Source organism: Natator depressus, chromosome 22 (assembly GCF_965152275.1).
Source record: "Natator depressus isolate rNatDep1 chromosome 22, rNatDep2.hap1, whole genome shotgun sequence".
In the NCBI taxonomy this organism is placed as follows: domain Eukaryota; kingdom Metazoa; phylum Chordata; order Testudines; family Cheloniidae; genus Natator; species Natator depressus.
Window position 1 is genome coordinate 1,500,040 of NC_134255.1, and position 21,857 is coordinate 1,521,896.

At 45.2% G+C, this 21,857-nt stretch overlaps 1 protein-coding gene across 10 annotated transcripts in view; it reads left to right on the plus strand.

Annotated features, from left to right (window-relative positions):
* Positions 1–21,857, plus strand: part of PKNOX2 (PBX/knotted 1 homeobox 2) — a 726,589-nt gene that overhangs the window by 310,330 nt on the left and 394,402 nt on the right. For all 10 annotated transcript variants that reach the window (XM_074936677.1, XM_074936676.1, XM_074936667.1 and 7 more), the window contains one exon: positions 7,610–7,714. The gene's annotated coding sequence lies outside the window, so the exon portion shown is untranslated. The remainder of the gene's footprint in view (positions 1–7,609; positions 7,715–21,857) is intronic.

The window sequence follows — 21,857 nt, forward strand, 5'->3', positions numbered from 1 at the left end:
GTGCCAAACCAACCTGATCTCCTGCTTTGAGAAAGTAACAGATTTTTTAGACAAAGGAAATGCAGTGGATCTAATTTACCTAGATTTCAGTAAGGCGTTTGATACCGTGCCACGTGGGGAATTATTAGTTAAATTGGAAAAGATGGGGATCAATATGAAAATTGAAAGGTGGATAAGGAATTGGTTAAAGGGGAGACTACAACGGGTCCTACTGAAAGGTGAACTGTCAGGCTGGAGGGAGGTTACCGGGGGAGTTCCTCAAGGATCAGTTTTGGGACCAATCTTATTTAATCTTTTTATTACTCACCTCGGCACAAAAAGTGGGAGTGTGCTAATAAAGTCTGCGGATGATACAAAGCTGGGAGGTATTGCCCATTTAGAGAAGGACCGGGAGATCATACAGGAAGATCAAGATGACCTTGTAAACTGGAGTAATAGTAATAGGATGAAATTTAATAGTGAGAAGTGTAAGGTCATGCATTTAGGGATTAATAACAAGAATTTTAGTTATAAGCTGGGGACGCATCAATTAGAAGTAACGGAGGAGGAGAAGGACCTTGGAGTATTGTTGATCATAGGATGACTATGAGCCGCCAATGTGATATGGCCGTGAAAAAAGCTAATGCGGTCTTGGGATGCATCAGGAGAGGCATTTCCAGTAGAAATAAGGAGGTTTTAGTACCGTTATAGAAGGCACTGGTGAGACCTCACCTGGAATACTGTGTGCAGTTCTGGTCTCCCATAGAATCATAGAATATCAGGGTTGGAAGGGACCTCAGGAGGTCATCTAGTCCAACCCCCTGCTCAAAGGAGGACCAATCCCCAACTAAATCTTCCCAGCCAGGGCTTTGTCAAGCCTGACCTTAAAAACTTCTAAGGAAGGAGATTCCACCACCTCCCTAGGTAACGCATTCCACCACCCTCCTAGTGAAAAAGTTTTTCCTAATATCCAACCTAAATCTCCCATGTTTAAGAAGGATGAATTCAAACTGGAACAGGTACAGAGAAGGGCTATTAGGATGATCTGAGGAATGTCTTATGAAAGGAGACTCAAGGAGCTTGGCTTGTTTAGCCGAACCAAAAGAAGGTTGAGGGGAGATATGATTGCTCTCTATAAATATATCAGAGGGATAAATACCAGAGAGGGAGAGGAATTATTTAAGCTCAGTACCAATGTGGACACAAGAACAAATGGATATAAACTGGTCATTGGGAAGTTTAGACTTGAAATTAGACGAAGGTTTCTAACCATCAGAGGAGTGAGGTTTTGGAATAGCCTTCCAAGGGAAGCAGTGGGGGTAAAAGATCTATCTGGTTTTAAGATTAAACTCGATAAGTTTATGGAGGAGATGGTATGATGGGATAACATGATTTTGGTAATTAATTGATCTTTAAATATTCATGGTAAATGGGCCCAATGGCCTGTGATGGGATGTTAGATGGGGTGGGATCTGAGTTACCCAGGAAAGAATTTTCTGTAGTATCTGGCTGGTGAATCTTGCCCATATGCTCAGGGTTTAGCTGATCGCCATATTTGGGGTCGGGAAGGAATTTTCCTCCAGGGCAGATTGGAAGAGGCTCTGGAGGTTTTTTGCCTTCCTCTGTAGCATGGGGCACGGGTCACTTGCTGGAGGATTCTCTGCTCCTTGAAGTCTTTAACCCATGATTTGAGGACTTCAGTAGCTCAGACATAGGTGAGAGGTTTTTCGCAGGAGTGGGTGGGTGAGATTCGGTGGCCTGCGTTGTGCTGGAGGTCGGACTAGATGATCATAATGGTCCCTTCTGACCTTAGTATCTATACCACGGTCTCGCCCTTTCTCTCTACACTGCAAGCAGCGGTGTGACTGCAGCTTGCGTAGACACACCCGCACTAGCGTCAATCGAGCTAGTTCACTAAAACCAGCCAAGAAATGCAGCAGCATAGGCTGCATAATGGGTTTGCACTCTGGTGGCTAGCCTGTGTCACCACCACCGCTGCTATTTGTAATGGGCCAACGCGAGCTAGCTCAGGTGTGCCTACACATGCGGCGGTCACACTTCAGATTGCAGTGTAGACACATCCTCAGTCTCCCTACTCAGGTTTTTACACTCTCCCCAGCACTGCGCTGTCCGAGCGTGTCGAGACCAATCCCACCACTCGTGCCCAGCAGAGGCAGAACTCAAAGCATAGTCCTGACCCTCATCCTCTGGAGCAAAAGAAACATTCCTCCATGCAACAGAAATAGGCCAGCCACTCTCGGGAGATATAGAGCAATGCCCCACACTTCCTCAGGCCTGATACTCCAGCCAGTAGAGGACAATGATTTTACACACACATTCACCAGCATGGAGTGAAAACCGTACAGCTCTTGATCCTCCGGTGCCTGCACCCGCCCAAGAAGGACTGAATAATGTGGACTTTAATAAAGGCAGGGAGAAATTCTGAGGCAAGGATGTTCTGCTAAAAGCCTGGTGTCTGTGGGCAGGTCTACGCTTTAGCGAAGACGATACTACGCTGATGGGAGAACTTCGCCCGTTGGCATAGTGGTCCACCTCCGCAAGAGGCGGTAGCTGTGTTGATGGGAGAAGCTCCTACATCGATCTAGCACTGTCCATGCCAGGGGTTAGGTTGGTATAACTACATCGCTCAGGGGTGTGGATTTCTCACACTCCTGAGACAGGTGCTTACCAGTGTACCTTTGTAGTGTAGATTTGGCTGCATCAGATTGTTTCCTGCATTCACAGCAGTCACACCCTGCAGTGCTGACCTGCAGGGCCTTTGCACTTCCTCTCCTGAGCAAACCCTACTGCGTGTGTGTGTGTGTGTGTGTGTGTGCATGTGTGCGTGAGTGATAGAAAGAGAGAGTCTAGAGGAGATTTAAAGTGACTATTAGACTTATTTTGCCTGGTGAGCTATCCAGGGATAGAACCCAGATCACCAAATAAAATAAATTAAAATAATAAATGTGAGAACAGAATAAATGTATTCGCAGAAAAGTTGTATCCGATGAAGTGAGCTGTAGCTCACGAAAGCTTATGCTCAAATAAATTGGTTAGTCTCTAAGGTGCCACAAGTACTCCTTTTCTTTTTGCGAATACAGACTAACAAGGCTGCTACTCTGAATGTATTGCTACAATAAATGTATTGTAAAGGTTATTACAGCACAGGTTGCATACAGACATATTTATTAAAGGGTTAACAAATATTCACAATCAAAGCAAAAATTCTTGAAAATGGGCCCATTTTACCTAAATGTTTGTTAGGTTTTATGAATTTTTGTAGAGAAAATGAGCCCCGGTCTGGATAAGTGTGACATCCCCTGGGGTGCAGTCTGGACCGTGGAACCACTGTGCCACCTTTAACGCTCCAGCCCAGGCTGTCTGTTATACTGCTAGGCTAGTGAACAACAACCCCCCACCCCAGCAAACTCTCCTAACATCACGTACAATGCTAAGATATACATTTCAACAGGACAGTGATGGTCAACAGAGTATGACTTTTCCAATGATACTTTACATAAGTTTATCATAATTTTGTAAAGCGGTGACCGTAATAGTGCAGACTATCGCAGTGAGAGTGACCACATTTTGAAATCTGAATGAAGACAACTGGAATTGTACATGGTTTTGATGTGAAAATAGCCATTTTATTGAATGTCACAGACAGATGAAAGTTTAGGAACATGAAAAATATTTCCATAAAATTTCACATAAGAATATTTTTCATCTGCTTTCCCCGCTGTAGTTAATACGCAGTGTGGAAGTCTCTTTCTAAAAGACCTGCTCTTCTTCAGCAACAAGTCTTGGGATCAACAGAGTGTTTTCAGGGCAGTGAGGAATAATTCTTGCCACTGAATCACTAGATGAGGGTCTCTGACCTGTGTTAAGCAGCAGGTCAAACAAGATAGTCACAATGGTCCCTCCTGTCCTAAAAATGGATCAATCTATGCAAATAACTGTTTTTGCCTTTTCACCAATGGGTGAAGCTTCCTGAAGCAGCTGAAAATGTTCAATACAGCAGAGCAGAAATTAGAACAGGAATTGCTTATATCTGCCAAGCATGAAAGTGAGGAGCGAAAAGCCTTGTCTGCTGCAGATTCAGGACCACTGCACCATTCCACGTCTCCCCTTGTGACTAGTTCCTCCCCGCCTGGCAGCAGTGTCTGTGGACCTCAGGGCTGTAATGAGGGTAGGTTTGTTTAGGACTGAAACATTTCCCAACTTTCCCCCTCCAATTAGAGATTCTTTCGTGCAGTTTTCTTCATCAATGGCCTGGAGCCATTAGCCCTCCATTTACATAGGTTGCCATAGAAATGTCAGGCAGAGATGCTTCACCTAGCAGTACTATGCAGGGCAGAGTCTAAGGGCTGCTTCGCCTAGTGGCAGTATTAGGGAAGAGTCGTCTTAGTGTGGGGAGGGCAGGGGAACCTGGGCCCGCCCTACTCTGCCAGGTTTGACCCAGGGTCCAATAAACCCTTCAAAACAAGGTACCCTGAAACAGGGTCCAGGTCCCAATACCCCAAAACACCTTCCCTTGGTCACTTCTTGCCCTCGTCCCAGTCCCTCCAGCAGCATCTCCGGGGTTGGACATGGGGTCCCTCTCACATTCCTTCTGTTTCATCTCTGGCAGCTCCTCTGCTGGCAGCAGCAGTTCATCCCCTTTGGTTCCTGCAGCCAGCTGGCTTCCCACGGTGCAGCTAGGACGCTTGGCCCTGGTGGCTTGGAGTCCTGGCGGTTTCCTGGCAGGAGGCTGCTGCACACAACTCCTCTCCTCCTCAGTCAGCCCAGACTGAGCTGAGATGGTCCTGCTTGAATGCTCCCTCCGCTGCCCCTGGGCTGGGCAGGGGGGCCTGGCCTCTTGGGCTAAGAACTGCTCTTCAACCCTTGCTTCACCAGTGCGGGGTTGATATACCCTGTCACACCAAACCACTATTCTCCAGGGTCATCCTCATGCACTGGCTGGCCCAATGGCTAATCTATTTATCCACTGTGGAACAGCTTGAACTCAAGAGATTGAGGGACCCCCATATCCCACTATTCCATAACCCAGTGGTTCAGCACACAGCAGAGAAGTGGCAGATCCCTGTTCAAATCCTTTCTTCTCTTCAGACATAGGGATCCCAAGCACCTCACTCAGGCTTTGGGAATCCCATTGATTTTCTAGGCTCCTAACACCTAAGTCCCCCTTCAGATCTAGCCTCCAGTCTAGATAAAAATGTCCCACTTCCTTGGTAGTTTGTTCCAAAGGTTAATCACCCTCGTTAAAACTTTATACCTAATTTCTAATTTGGATTTGTCTGGCTTCATCTTGCAACAACTGGTTCTCGTTCTGCCTTTCTCTGCTTCGTGGAAGAGTCCTTTAGTAGGGGGTATTTTCACCATACACCATAATCAAGTCACCTCTCAATCATCTTTTTGATCAGCTAAACAGACTGAGCACTTTAAGTCTCTCACTGTGAGGCATTTTCTCCAGCCGGCAAATAATTTTTGTGGCTCTTTTCTGCATCCTTTCCAGTTTTTCAAATTTTTAAAATGTGGACACCAGCACTAAACTCACTATTCCATTATCCATCCCACCAATACCATGTGCAGAGGTAAAATCCTCTCCCTGCTCCTACTCACTATTCCCCTCTTTATACAGCCAAGGATAGCATTAGCCCTTTTTGCTTGTCTGCTGTGAGCCCTACATCCTTTTCAGGATGTTTCCAGGATACAGTCCCCCATTCTGTGGTATGGCTTGCATTCCTTGTCCTTAGATGTATTACTTTGCACCTGTGTGTATTAAATCATATTTTGTTTGAATGAGCCCAAGTTGTACAGAGAGGTCTGTATGACTGCCCTGTCCTTAGCATTATTTACCACTTTGTCAATCCTTGTGTCAGCCACAAATTTGATCAGAAGTGATTTTATATTTACTTCCAGCTCATTGATGAGGGCCTATAACCGATCCCTGCAGAGCCCCACAAGAAACACCCCCATTCAAAGAGGATTCTTCTTTGACCATTAAACTTTCTGAGGTCTGTCAGTTAGCCTTTTCATAATTAAATTAACACATGCTCTATTCATATTGCAAAACGCCAATTTTTTAATCAGAATGTCATGCAGTACTAAGTCAAATGCCTTACAAATGTATATTGCATTTATGCAGTTACTTTTATCAACCAAACATGCTATCTCATCAAAAATGAAATCAGGTTAGTTTGCCGAGACCTATTTTCCAATAAACCATATTGACTGGCATTAATTATTTTCCTAGCCTTTAATTCAATTAAATCCTGTATCAGCTTTTCCATTATTTTGCCTAGGGTTGACATTGACTGGCCTCTAGATACCCGGGTCATCCCAGTTGTCCTTTTTGAATATTAGCAAAACATTGGCACTTTTCCAGTCTTCTGGAATTTCCCCAGTATTCTGAGATTTTTAAAAATTAACACCAATGCACCAGAGCTCTCCTCAGTCAGCTCTTTTAGGACTCTTGGGTGCAAGTTATCCACACTTGCTGATTTTAAAATGTTTATCCCTAATAGATTTTGTCTAACAGACTTCTCAGTTACTAAGGGACTGGAAAGTACTTCATGAGTATATAATTTTGTTTCTTTCCAAATGCACAGCAGAAATATTTACTGAACACTTCTGCCTTTTCTGCAACATTATTAATAATTTTACCATCTCCATCTAGTAAGGGCCTATCCTATTGCTAGGATTTGTTTTGCACATACTGGAGGGCTGACTGATTGTGATTTTTATGCTAGCAGAGTTGTTCACCTAGATGAAGCATAGCCTGATGGATGCATTGGAGTTCTAAATATTTGTGATGAACTATTTTCCTATCTCTGATATAAGCTGAATTAACACAATCAGGGCCACGTTTTCCAAAGGGCTCACTCTGTTTGGAGAATGTTGGACTCTTTTGAAAATCTGTCCCCACGCATCAATAACCCATGGGAGAGGGAGTGAAGAGAAGGGTGGTCCTGGGGATATTGCTGACTGGGCATTCTCCCAGTTAGTGCCCCCGGAAAAATTCACTCAGCTGATTTCATAGAAGTGATGTTGGAGGTTTTTGTTTATCTTTTAGTGTGTTTAGCGATTGGGCTAATAACATCACAGAATAGCACAACAGAAAAAAAATTTAAATCTCACTTAGGAGTTACTCTGTGTATTATTGTCCATATTTCTCTTAGCTTGGACCATGAAACCTGATGATCACTTTCATTTTTGTGCCTAGTAATTGGCCAGTTTCCTGGAGGGTATTTCATGCACTAGCACAGCACTCCAACATTTGTGCTCCAAACACTGCAGGGAACAATTTATTTTTTGGGGGGGGTTTTAAACTGGTTCCACTGGAATTTAAAAAAAATATTCCTAAATTCGAGGCCAAATTTGGTCTGACATTGTCCCTTTTGCTTGCTTGCTTTTTTATAGACTGGAAATATACTGTGGCAGAGAGCAATATTTTCCTGGTTTTCCAGATGCTTTCTGTTCTTGCTGTTAGTCTGGATCGTAAAAGATCTCAGTGACGCTTATGAAGAGTAGATCTGTTGGCGGGAGTTGCAGATTTGTTTTTGTCCCTGCTGCTTTCACTTGTATAGAAATGAATTTCTGATGGGGGAAATGCTCTCTCTCTTTTCAGGTGCTTTGGCTCTGACTGAAAGAAGGAGGTTTTGTTTTACTGGCAGAGGAAGAGCAGAAGGGAGAGGTTCAAAGGACTGGCAGCTCCCAGAGCACACTCCAAACAGTAAGACTCATCATACTTCTATAGCTTCAAGTAAATGAACAAAATAAATCAGAATAATTTCAATAAGTGGCACAGATAAATTAACAAAGCAGGGTCCTTTACACATGGAATAGGCCAGGAGTGACCTTACTGAAGTTTTAATGGGGACACTGGCAATATATTTGTCATAATTTTTAATATAATTGTAATAAAATAACCCCCGGGCAGCCAGATATTGACTTAGCAAAATGGTGTTAATCCATCATATTATAACAGGGTTTCTCATGCGTGCTTGGTTACTGCTGTTTGTTTAAAACAAGTACACAAAGTGTGTGTTTTGGGAAAAAATGCAAACTTTTAATTGTCTCAGCTTCTAATGGCTGGAGCCTGAAAGGATGCCATAAGCACAACTATTACTGCTACCTGTGGAAAATTTGCCAGTTTTTAAAACGTTTTTGTTGATAAGCTTTTAAATCAGACCATACACAGAGTCTTTCTCCAAAAGGTCAACTGTGTTTTAAAAATGAAAAAAGGTTAAAAAGAAAATGACCAAAAGTATACACCATTATTACTGCCAAATTTACAAGAGCAATAGTGTGTGATCTGAGTCAAAAATTGCCAGAAGTTAAAAAACACAAACCCTAAGAATATAGAAAACAATCAAATGAAATGTGTCTGAAATCAGTGCTATCAGAATTCTCTGTGCAGTGTAAGGCCCTGAACTCGTAACCACTCCAAAGGGACGGCCCACAGACAGAAAATTGCTCAACTGAGTGCTTGCAGGAACAGGGTTCAAACTGGTGTCCAATTCAGGATGCTCTGGAGGCACTGAAGAAACCACAGAGTTTGCTGAAAGTTACTTGCTTCATCCTGAGTGCTACCTGTGATGGGTTACCCCGGAGTGCAACCTGGCACTGGGGTACCACTGAGCCCTCTGACCAACCAGCCTGGGCTCCCTCTCACACTGTGCTGCTGTGACAAGCTGCAGACCCGCTCCCGGTCCTACACTTCCCCCAGCATTCACACAGGTAGGGACACACCCAGCTGCAGTTACATGCTCTCTGACGAGCCACTCCATAAACCAACAATAGAGAGGCTACAGCCAAAATAACCACCAGCTTCCCCGCCTAGGACCTCATAGCTGTACCGTCCTGCTCTGGTCCAAACCTCAATCGGTATGAAGGTATTATCCAGTTTGCCTCCCCGGCAATGTGGAGAGGAAATGCAACAAGCCTGTGTTAAACCAAGCTGAGATTTTTCCCCAGACATTTCACTTAAAGGCACACGGAGTTTAAATTAAAACATAAAACAGGTTTATTAACAACAAAAGATAGATTTCAGTGATTATAAGGGATAGCAAACAGATCAAAGCAGATTACCTAGCAAATAAAAAAAAATGCAAACTAAGCTTAACATATTAGATTGAATATGCATTAGCAGTTTCTCACCTGAGTGATGGTACAAGCAGGCTGCAGATTCTTAAGGTACAAACTGCACTTGCTTTGCAGCTTGGAATCCCCAAGTTTTTCATACACAGGTTAGAAATCCCTTTAGCCTGGGTCCAGCACTTCCCCCGGTTCAGTCTTTTGTTTCTTAGGTGTTTCCAGGAGTTTTCTTGGGTGGGGAGTGAAAAACAACACATGATGTCACTCCCTGCCTTAAATAGCTTTAGCATATGGTGGGAACCCTTTGTTTCAAAACTTGGTTCCCAGACAAGTTTGTGGAAAAATACAGACACCCCAAAATGGAGTCCACAGTCATGTGGCCTGGTCACATGCCCTTGCATACCTTGCTGAGTCCTAGCAGCCATTACTTACAGGCTGTCTGGAATGTTCACAGGAAGGTTACGTTCTTCCAGGCTCCATTGTCTTTGCTGATGGGCCATCAGCACTGTCTGGCTTCTTCATTGTTATACTTGAAGGACTAGTTGTGGGTGTCACCCAAAGTAAGCACATTTGAAATACAGACACATAGTCAATATTCACAACTTCACATACAAAAATGATATGTGTATACAAATAGGATAATCATATTCAGCAAATCATAACTTTTCCAATGACACCTCACATGACTTATCTCGTACAAAATGCATCATAATTATACCATAATCATATCATAATAATATCACTGGGAAGAATATGAGGTGTAGAGTGTCATACTACCTACAAAACCTTTGTCTTAATATAACCCCAGTTAGACAGAAGAAACAAAACTTCTGTAGCTCCAAACTGTGCATGTTTTTTTCTTAAAACATGAACTTCTGCCATCTCTCTGGCCTCTCTCTTCTTAACTAGGAAATATTAGGGTCTGAGCATCTTGGGAGAAAATCCTTTTCTGTTCTTTTAATCAGATATAAAACTTACCTTGATCCAGAGCAAAGTCCAAAGGTTTCTGTATCCCTCTCTTTTAACAGAACCGTCTTGCCTCAGTACTGTTTTAAAATTTTCTTCTAATAAACCATGTAAAGTAATGAGAGGATTATATTTTGCAGGACCCTCTATGAGACCTAATCAGAGGTTAGGCCTTCCAGATGTGCTGTTGGAATGATCTCTGGGGCAGTTTTCTGGCCTGTGTTATGCAGGAGGTCAGACTAGAAGATCACAATGGTCCCTTATGGCCTTGGTATCTATGAATCATAGCCTCTACCAAATGATGTTAGGACTAAGGGCAATGCCATTTTGTGTTACTGTGCTATGCCAGATTTCACAGTAGTGTAGGTCAATTTCTAACCGAATCTGGCTCTTTAGTAAGATGTAGGTGATGGTTTCTATTTTTTTCTACAAATTCATGAAACATTTTAACCTGAGGAAAGGTGACATCATGTTTATTATACTTTGTGCATATAAAATTATGTCAATTACTCAATTAACCCCTTTTTTTTGTTGGAAGTAAGTGACTCAGGAGAGAGGGCTAATCCCCAGAGAGGAAGCCCCCATACTTGAAGATTCTTTTCCAGTTCCATTCATAGGAGATTGACTACAATGTTCCAGTTGACCCTGCTGGCTCGATTTCACAGGATGATGTCTTTCTTCCTTGATCCCATCTGGCCCAAGGATTTGATTGTTCCTTTGGACAGTGCCCTGAACAGTGAGGGCAGGGATTGTATGTAGAGTAGCCCCTGGAAGTCCTGTGCCCTAGAGAGGCTCTGAGGCACAGTTCCCTCCCCACTTGGATGGTAGCAATGACCTAGATCTGCATCCAATTATGAACCCTCCTGCACCAGCTCCATTGAATTGGCCAGCACACTGTAAGTGACGGAGTCAGGACTCCATCCATTCCCCATCACTCCCCTCCCACCTGCTCCAGAGCCGGGCAAGCAGGTGCACAACTTGTGACTCTTGCATGCCCTATTCCCCTGCGTGGGCGTTCAAGCCAAGTCACAATCTAGCCCTAGGGAATTACCTAAGACTCTCCAAGAGAGAAATCAGGGCCCCGAGACAGCAAGGGATCAGGGCGTGTGGCTAGCTCTAAGCACTTGACTGAAGTCATTGGGGCTGCCTCATATGCTTAAAGTTCCGCACACACCTAAGAACTTCGTTGAATCAGGCCTGATGATGAGAACTCCTAGCAGAAACTGGAGAAAAAAATTACAATGATTTAAAATGCAAATATGATTAGCCTGATAGCCACCATCAGATACCTCCCTCCTCAGTGGCAGTGAGCAGTGGCTCCAGCTTAGCACGCTTAGCAACAGCCAGATATTTTCCTTTTGGTCTAGTGATGGGGCTGCTAGATCAGAAGGTTCTCAGCAAAGACAGAATCTTCACAGTGCTCACTGAAAACTGCAGAGTAGTTAGAAACATTTCAGCTCATTTTAGAACCCCAGAGGCTTGAACATTTGTGTATTTAATCCAGTATTGTGTTTAGAGAGCACGGGGGGTGGAGGGGGAGGGGGGAGAGAGAGAGAAAATACACTTTTCAAAGCAGAGGTGAACTAGGAAATTATGTTTTCTCGAACTCCGGAAAACTAGGGACCCTGCCTGAAACCAAACAGCAATTCAGGGTTTAGGCTGAAAGCCCGAGTCGATGTTCCACCACTAATTGCATCACTGTGCTTGCCGTTGGGAAAAGCTGCATGGCTTGAGCACAGTTTCGTGCACCTTTCTCAGGATCTGGCAATTCCCTGATTCTTTGCTTGGCCTTCCCTTGCTATTGTGAGTATAGGTCACCTCTGTATCCCCGACACACACATTTTATGGTTTATTTTTTGGAGAAAATGAAAAAGAAAATACGGTAAACATAAAATATAATTACAGGCTTTCAAAATTATTTGTGACTCCCTGATTGGTTGAAGGTTTGTACAGTAGCTATATAATTTGGCTCTTAAAATTGGTAGTTTTTTTCTGATAGGATTTAAAAAGCTGTAAATATGGCTGCTGATTCAGACTTCTAACTTCCCTGTAAACATGCAAATAGAGAGGGTTTGAAATGGGAGCAGTTGACTAAACAGCTTCTGTTACAATGTATTCTGTGAATGTTAATTTAATAGCAAATCAGTGATGCTGTAATCAGCTGGTTCAGTGCCTCTGTCCTGTAGGCAGAGAGGCCTAGATCCTCAAAGGTGTTTAGGCACCTAATTCCCATGGGAGTTAGGTGCCTACATACCTTTGATTATCTGGGCCAGGCAGCCCATGTGCTAAAGATGTGCATGACATTTTTGGAAGTCTCACTGCAGCCTCCATTTTTTAAAACACTTTTAGTTTGGGATTTTTGCATTTTACAGGGAAACCAAGCTGTTCTGAATGAGGCAACTAAACCCAAAAGGTAGTGCAGGGCACAGAGCTCTCAGAAGTGCTCGGAAAGGCAGTAAATCAAAACCTTTGCGGACAGAGATGCCTGGCGTATCCTTTATAGTGGCCACAGGAAGTACCTGGAAATGGAGAAAGAACCAACTCCAAAGGAGATTTGCTGGGAAGGGATTTCTCCAGGGCTCCCTTTTCTCACTCTTAGTCCAACTTTCTTTGCCAACAATCGGATGATTTTCAGCCTTGGATTTTTAAGAATTTGTTCATGATTAGAAAATATTGAACACTTCATATGAACTTATTTCAGATCACTGGATGTTTGTAGGCTCTGTTCACAGCTAGAGTTGCCAACTGTCTCATTACACAAACCCAAACACTCATGCCCGGCTCCTACCCCACTCCTTCTCCAAGGCCCTGCCTCTGTCCTGCCCTTTCTCCGAGACCCTGCCCCCACTCACTCCATCCCCCCTCCCTCCGTCCCTCACTCTCCCTCACTCTCCCTCACTTTCATGAGGCAAGGGAAGGGGCTTAGGGTGTGGGAGGGGGTGTGGGGTGCAGGCTCTGGGAGAGAGTTTGGGTACAAGAGGGGGCTCCAGGATGGGGTAGGGTGCAGGTGGGGCTCCCAGAAGTGGTTGGCATGTTCCTGCAGGCCCTGGAGGGGTACGGGGCTCTGCACGCTGCCCATGCCCGGAAACGCCACTGCTGCAGTTCCTGGCCAATGTGAGCTGAGGAGTCGGTGCTGGGGGCAGGGGCAGCATGCGGACCCACCTGTGCCCCCCCACCCAGGAGCCGCAGGGACGTGTCAGCCGCTTTCAGGAGCAGCGCGGAGCCAGGGCAGGCAGGGAGCCTGCCTTAGCTCCGCTGCACTGCCGGACTTTCAGTGCCAGAATCTCCTGGTTTGGCTTCAGTAGCCTCCCGGAGGTAGGGCCTGATTTCAGGACTCCTGGCAAAACTGGGAGGGTTGGCAACCCTATTCACAGCACATATTCACTGTTGATCCATATTACCACAGTGTAACTTGTCACTTTACTAACATGGCCTTGTCTCTGTTTCCTGATTGGATTGCTAGAACTGTAATAAAGCAAGGAGGGTTCTGTCAAATCATTAGGTCTTTGACTCCCTTAGGGAGCAGGTGGGAACATTTTTTGGAGTTAAACGGAATAGGGTTGGGAGGATCAGGGAATTTTAGGATATTTTAATCCCCGCCCCCTGTTTTTTTTTGTTTTGTTTTGGTTTGGTTTTTTTGCTGGGGCACTCTAGTCAGGTGTTTCTAAGATGTAACTGGTAGACATTCCTTGACTTTAGCAAAGCTTTTCATACAGTCTCCCACATAATTCTTGCCAGCAAGTTAAAGAAGTATGGGCTGGAAGAATGGACTATAAGGTGGATAGAAAGTTGGCTAGATCATCGGGCTCAAATGGTAGTGATCAATGGCTCCATGTCTAGTTGGCAGCCGGTATCAAGCAAAGTGCCCCAAGGGTCGGTCCTGGGGCCAGTTTTGTTCAATATCTTCCTTAATGATCTGGAGGGCAGCGTGGACTGCACCCTCAGCAAGTTTGCAGATGACACTAAACTGGGAGGAGTGGTAGATACGATGGAGGGTAGGGATAGGATACAGAGGGACCTAGACAAATTGGAGGATTGGGCCAAAAGAAATCTGATGAGGTTCAACAAGGACAAGTGCAGAGTCCTGCACTTAGGACGGAAGAATCCCATGCACTGCTACAGACTAGGGACCGAATGGCTAGGCAGCAGTTCTGCAGAAAAGGACCTAGGGGTTACAGTGGACGAGAAGCTGGATATGAGTCAACAGTGTGCCCTTGTTGCAGAGGTGAAAGTAAGACAGTACACCCCGGTACGCCGGACTGGCAATTTAAAGGGCTTTGGGCTCCCAGCAGCAGCTGGAGCCCCAGGCCCTTTAAATCACTGCCAGAGCCCCGCTGCTGGAGCCCCCGGGTAGCGGAGGTGGCCGGGACCCCCAGGGTTCCAGCGGCAATTTAAAGGGCCAGGGGCTCTGCGGTGGTAGCGGCGGCTGGGAGCCCCTGGCCCTTTAAATCACCGCTGGAGCCCCGCTGCCATTACTCCAGGGCTCCGGCAGCAGGGCTCAGGCGGCGATTTAAAGACCCCTGGGCAGTAGTGGTGGCCAGAGCCCCGGGCCCTTTAAATCACCGCCCAAGCCCTGCTGCCAGAGCCCAGGGTAGTGGCGGCGGGGCTCTGGCGGCAATTTAAAGGGCCCAGGGCTCTGCTGCAGGAGTGGCGGCTGGGAGCCCCTGGCCCTTTAAATCATTGCCAGAGCCCCCGGCCACCCCTCTACCCCGGGGCTCCGGTAGCAGGGCTCAGGCGGCGATTTAAAGGGCCCAGGGCTCCACTGCAGTAGTGGCGGCCGGAGCCCCGGGCCCTTTAAATGGCTCCCGAGCCCTGGGGCTCCCAGCCGCCTCTGCAGCTGGTAGTTCCGGCAGTGATTTAAAGGGCCCGGGGCTCCCAGCCGCCACTACCGCAGCAGAGCCCAGGGCCCTTTAAATCTCGATTTAAAGGGCCTGGGGCTTTAAAGACCCCACCTCTTCCAGTTGAGGTCACGCCCCTTCCAGTTGAAGCCCCTCCCCCTGCTCAGGACTCTGGAGTACCGGTAAGTCCTTTAAGTTGACTGGAAAAAGGCTAATGTAGTGCCAATCTTTAAAAAAGGGAAGAAGGAGGATCCTGGGAACTACAGGCCGGTCAGCCTCACCTCAGTCCCTGGAAAAATCATGGAGCAGGTCCTCAAAGAATCAATCCTGAAGCACTTACATGAGAGGAAAGTGATCAGGAACAGTCAGCATGGATTCACCAAGGGAAGGTCATGCCTGACTAATCTAATCGCCTTTTATGATGAGATTACTGGTTCTGTGGATGAAGGGAAAGCAGTGGATGTATTGTTTCTTGACTTTAGCAAAGCTTTTGACACGGTCTCCCACAGTATTCTTGTCAGCAAGTTAAGGAAGTATGGGCTAGATGAATGCACTATAAGGTGGGTAGAAAGCTGGCTAGATTGTCGGGCTCAACGGGTAGTGATAAATGGCTCCATGTCTAGTTGGCAGCCGGTGTCAAGTGGAGTGCCCCAGGGGTCGGTCCTGGGGCCGGTTTTGTTCAATATCTTCATAAATGATCTGGAGGATGGTGTGGATTGCACTCTCAGCAAATTTGCAGATGATACTAAACTGGGAGGAGTGGTAGATACGCTGGAGGGGAGGGATAGGATACAGAAGGACCTAGACAAATTGGAGGATTGGGCCAAAAGAAATCTGATGAGGTTCAATAAGGATAAGTGCAGGGTCCTGCACTTAGGATGGAAGAATCCAATGCACCGCTACAGACTAGGGACCGAATGGCTAGGCAGCAGTTCTGCGGAAAAGGACCTAGGGGTGACAGTGGACGAGAAGCTGGATATGAGTCAACAGTGTGCCCTTGTTGCCAAGAAGGCCAATGGCATTTTGGGATGTATAAGTAGGGGCATAGCGAGCAGATCGAGGGATGTGATCGTTCCCCTCTATTCGACACTGGTGAGGCCTCATCTGGAGTACTGTGTCCAGTTTTGGGCCCCACACTACAAGAAGGATGTGGATAAATTGGAGAGAGTCCAGCGAAGGGCAACAAAAATGATTAGGGGTCTAGAGCACATGACTTATGAAGAGAGGCTGAGGGAGCTGGGATTGTTTAGTCTGCAGAAGAGAAGAATGAGGGGGGATTTGATAGCTGCTTTCAACTACCTGAAAGGGGGTTCCAAAGAGGATGGCTCTAGACTGTTCTCAATGGTAGCAGATGACAGAACGAGGAGTAATGGTCTCAAGTTGCAATGGGGGAGGTTTAGATTGGATATTAGGAAAAACTTTTTCACTAAGAGGGTGGTGAAACACTGGAATGCGTTACCTAGGGAGGTGGTAGAATCTCCTTCCTTAGAGGTTTTTAAGGTCAGGCTTGACAAAGCCCTGGCTGGGATGATTTAACTGGGAATTGGTCCTGCTTCGAGCAGGGGGTTGGACTAGATGACCTTCTGGGGTCCCTTCCAACCCTGATATTCTATGATTCTATGAAGTTACTTTCACCCCTGCCTCGTTGCCAAGAAGGCTAACAGCATGTTGGGCTGTAGAAGTAGGAACATTGCCAGCAGAGGCATTGGTGAGGCCTCGTCTGGAGTCCTGTGTCCAGTTTTGGGCTCTACACTACAAGGAGGATGTGGAAAATTGGAGAGAGTCCAGTGGAGGGCAACAAAAATGATTAGGGGACTGGAACACATGACTTATGAGGAGGGGCTGAGGGAACTGGGATTGTTTAGTCTGTAGAAGAGAAGAGTGAGGGGGGATTTGATAGCTGCTTTCAACTACCTGAGAGGTGGTTCCAGAGAGGATGGTTCTAGGCTATTCTCAGTGGTAGCAGATGACAGGACAAGGAGTAATGGTCTCAAGTTGCAGTGGGGGAGGTTTATGTTGGATATTAGGAAAAGCTTTTTCACTAGGAGGGTGGTAAAACACTGGAATGCGTTACCTAGGGAGGTGGTGGAATCTCCTTCCTTAGAGGTTTTTAAGGTCAGGCTTGACAAAGCCCTGGCTGGGATGATTTAGTTGGGGATTGGTCCTGCTTTGAGCAGGGAGTTGGACTAGATGACCTCCTGAGGTCCCTTCCAACCCTGATAGTCTATAATTCTATGACATCATAGTCTATTGTAATCCTGTAGGCTGGGGTCACATTTAAAATGATTTCTTTGTCACCACATTCACATAAAGTAATGGCATGGAACATGCGCACATGTGGTCCTAGCTGGCTGGGATGTGGCCAGATCTTGTATGGCCCATTTAATTTCATCTGCACCTGGGCTCTGGCCAGGGGCTTTGCATAGACCGAGCTGTTAAGGGGTTTCATCAAATTATTCTCTGTGGCACTTATGCATGCCCATACACTTGAGTGGTTTGCACAGTTGTAATTGATCAACATTGTATTGAAACTTGGTCGAAATGTTTACATATTGACACGCAAGAAAAAATAGAACCCAGCTCATTTCCTCTTTGTTGTATTGGCTAAACTGGAGTGAGAAGCAATGGCCGTTAATATTATCCCTTCAGATCAGCAGATCTGATGCTGTATCCACACCAGGAGCACATCTGTAAAGTGAGAAGTTGCCATTCTCAGAGAGTCACTTTTCAAAGTAGAACCCCTCTCTCATTTCTGGCCCTTTGTTTCGGTGGTCACCCTGCTATGTCTGTTTGAAACAAGTGTCATTTACTGGGCCAGCATTTGTTTTTCTCAGCACTTTTATGTGAATAAAAATTCACTTGCAGGGTTGTTTGCAAGAGGCCAGTTTAAACAGGTTGGAACGTGGCCAGTTAGATTTACTGAGATTTTTGAATAATTTTCCCCACTGTCCACTGAGCTCTCAAGGTGAAACTGCTACTCAAGGCCTGTCCGTACCACTCAGAGAACTGGCCGCAATGTGCTCCTCAGCCCTTCACAAGGAATTAGATCATTCTCATTGCTTAGTTATCAGTAGCTGCTTCCTTTCATCAGAGTCCAATTGTGTTCTCTCCACAGCAGTCTGGACCAGTGCTTCTCAAGCTATCTGATGTGGGGGACTGGCAATTTTTCCCCCCAACGTGCGCACAGACCGGCAGCCGATGGCTCGCAGACTGGCACCGGTCTGCGGACCACCACTTTGAGTAGCACTGGTCTAAACCACAGCTAGCTTGCAGATCCAGAGCTTTGGCCCCAACTACAAATCCCTGACAGTACTGTGCTGTCAATAAATGGCCAGCCCAGCTCATCCATTCCCCATTTTCAAAAAAGGCTTCCAATTCAGGCTGAAACACTGACAAGCTCCAGCCCAATATGAATCCTTAGAACAAAAGGATACGTCTAAGTCTAAACTGAGGTGTCATAGGGCATGGCTGCCTTCTAACACTCCCTGCTTCAGTTTCCCTCCCCTGAGGTGGGTCTCCTTGGCTCAACACACACACACCAGTCAGTTCTAGAGATATGTATTAACCCTCTGGCTAAGTCCCAAAACAAGAAGTCCAAATTAAAAAGCCCAACAGCCAAAAATGGTTCTTCTGCTCTTTGGGGCTTGTCTTCAACCTATTCTCTGTGCCCAATTCCTAGCCCCTTTTTCTGGGCTCCCTTTGAGAGTATATTTCTCCACTCTGGGGTAGAGCACTAGCCCTAGGCTGGTTCCCCTGAATTACCGGTTCCCCTGCAGACCCAGGCTCAGGGGTCTTACACAGGAACCTGCCCACTCTCTGTATTTCAACTGCCAGACTGAGCTCTCTCAGCCCTCCTATAAGGCCCAGGTGTCCAATCACTTGCCTCCTTGGGCTGGGAAGCAGCTGATTAATTTTGGCACAGGTGTGGTAGGGCCCATTCTGCCTCAAAGGAGGCAGTTACCCTGTGACATGAGGCTTTGTAGTAGAATCACTAACATATTATCAACTACCGTACATTGTTTGAATAGCTGGTATTACAACGAGCAAAGCTTGTCTGTAAGCTTACTGTTCCTGAGAGAGGAAAAGTGAACCCAGCTATCACAGGAGATTAATAATGTGAGCTGTAATCCATTGCTTTTGTATATTCAGATGTTCAGTCATATGGCATATATATCGACCAATTATTTTGTGTCACTGATTTTCCTTGGGCACTGAAGAAGCTATATTGTTTTGTTGTGACGATATTAGCCATTAACCCACTGCAAGCCGGGAGGAAGCGGCTGGTAATTGTGCATCCCGTGATATTGTGAGAGTGGGCAGCTCAGCTTCTTAACCTGAAGTTTTATAGTCCACAGGACACCCAACTTTTGCTGTAAAAAGAAATCTAGCAAATTACCCGAATGATCTTATTGATTAAATCAGTGGGCTAGCCCACATTAGTGATGAATTCCCAAACGTTGTCTGTCAGTGGAGGCTAAAAATAGTCTTACAGGAACTTACTTTTTCAAAGTTGTCAACTTTGTTAAGCACATTTGGCTGGGGCAATGCCATACAATGTTAAATGTATGTTGATCAGAAAGACAAAACAGCTATATGAGTTAAACTCTCAGATGTCTACAAACATTTGTCTTATATACTTTATCTTCTTTTCATCCTCCCATCCTCACTTTGTGACACATGCACAGAGAAGAAAATGGGGATTACAAAGGTCAGCAATTACACATTCTGGTTTAAGCATTTGTATTTCACAATTAAAATACAAAGATAAACCTTGTTAATTATTTTACTAAGTGGAAGCACCAAAATGTGCCGTCAATCTGCTCCTTCACTTTCACCCGAGAAAGGAGGAGGCTTTTCACAGATATCTTTCATTTTAATATATAATTATTGTGTTTCTTGTGAAGCTTTCACAAGAAGGTAACATTTGCAATTTATAGCAAATATCAATGAATGGAAAATTTATGTGGAGTTGTACAGATTAGGCAAAGCAAAAATAGGAATGACATAAATCATGACATTGTATGGCATTCAAACCATGAATATACAGTACCATAGAAACTAGAGATGAAAAAGATTCGTTAGCTTAACTAGCTACATGGCTGATTCCCTACAGAGTAATTTCTAATGCTTGTGTAGTCGTTTACTACTTTGCAGTTTACCTTTTATATGGGCGAACTGTGTGAAAGCCTGGGGCGCCATGAGAAGCGGGGTGCCTTCGGATCAGGAATGCCCCTACCCCTGCTGCTCTGTTGCCATCTGCAGCCCCGCTGCTCCTGCCCCCTGCCTTGGAGCCCCCTTGGTCCGCTGTTCCCAGGAGCCTCCTGTTTGCTGTGCAGAGCCGGGGGGAAGAAGTAGGGGGATTAAGTCAGGTGTCCCTCTCCCCCCGCCCATGTCCCCCATCTCCGCAGAGCGGAGGAGGAGAGGGGACAGAGGTCAGAAGTGAGAGGAGCTGCTGGTGGCTGCTGCTGTCTGCACAAGCCTTCAGACTGGTGAGGGCCGCTCTGCTTAAAGGGACAGCGCTCTGTCTCCCATACACTCCCCCAGCACGCACACTCTGTCTGTCTTTCTCACACACACACACACTATCTGTCTCACACATGCACCCTCTCTCTCTCTCCACACTCTCACACACACAAACACACACTCTGTCTCTTTCACACTCACCCCCATCTGATGAAGTGAGCTGTAGCTCACGAAAGCTTATGCTCAAATAAATTGGTTAGTCTCTAAGCTGCCACAAGTCCTCCTTTTCTTTTTGCGAATACAGACTAACACGGCTGTTACTCTAAAACCTGTCATATATTCTCTGTAATTTTATTATTTCAAAGTGCTGTTATTTTATTTTTTGACTGGTCTATGCATTTCATAATTTTATTTCTCACGCTTAAATTTAATTCTTTGAGTAGTGAGTTCTAAAATGCCTAATCTGTCCTGGCTGGAGTAATTATCATTATTACTTTTATTATCATATTGTGCTTTGTCATTCATTATTTAAAGTGGTACAATCAAATAATAGAATCCTTCTAGAATGTATCTTTAGCTTGTACTAACCTTAGCAGTGCCAGTTGAAAAAACATTAGCTAAACACATAATTTTACACACTGGACAGATGAAGGTTGCTTGTTTACAAATTGTATTTTTAGTTAGATCTGTAAAACAACTTAAAATTTGCGTGAAAATAAATGCAGTTCCAAGTCTGATACCAGTAGCAATGATGGAGTCAAATGTTAGTGAGTCACGTACATGATTGTGATCGGTAAACATAAATGCCAAAATAATTAGAAAAACAAATTCCCTTTCTTAATAAAAGAGAAAAGAACCTTAATCACGCGTGTTAAAATTAAGTATGTTTTTAGTGGAGTGAAAAACAATTGACTAAACTAGAGTAGATAATGTCAGTTACACAGTGTGTCTGTTGGAGAAAGTAAACAGATTTTAAGCAGATTTTATTTATTTTTATTTATCTCTACTAAAGATAGTGTGCAAAGTATCAACTGTGTGCTTCTGATATCTGTGTTAAAACTCCAGAACTGTTGTCTCAAGGCTTGGGATTGGGAATATTTTGCATTATCTCCTGATTGTTCTAAATTTACATCTAAGCTTTAAACATGGCTTTAATTGGAGTTTGTATATATTTTTCTTTCTTTATATAATGATTAGATACAGTGCTCCTGCAGGCTAATTCCTAAGTTATTAACTGCCAAAAACCCTAGAGTTTTCAGGTGCCTAAGTAGTCCCTGGAATCACAGTTAAAGTTTCCTCCCATTTCCCAAAATCTGAAATGGCGTCCCAGTGAGCCAGGAGTGGCCAGATGGCTGCAGGAGGGCCATGGGCTCTGGCAGGATGCAGCTCCTGTGTGACAGCACAAAGCCCACTTTGAGCCACATTCCAAGCACCAGGCACCACAAGCCACAGCAGCAGCGCAGAAGGGTGGCAATACACCATATACCACGCCCCTCTTACATCCACCCTGAC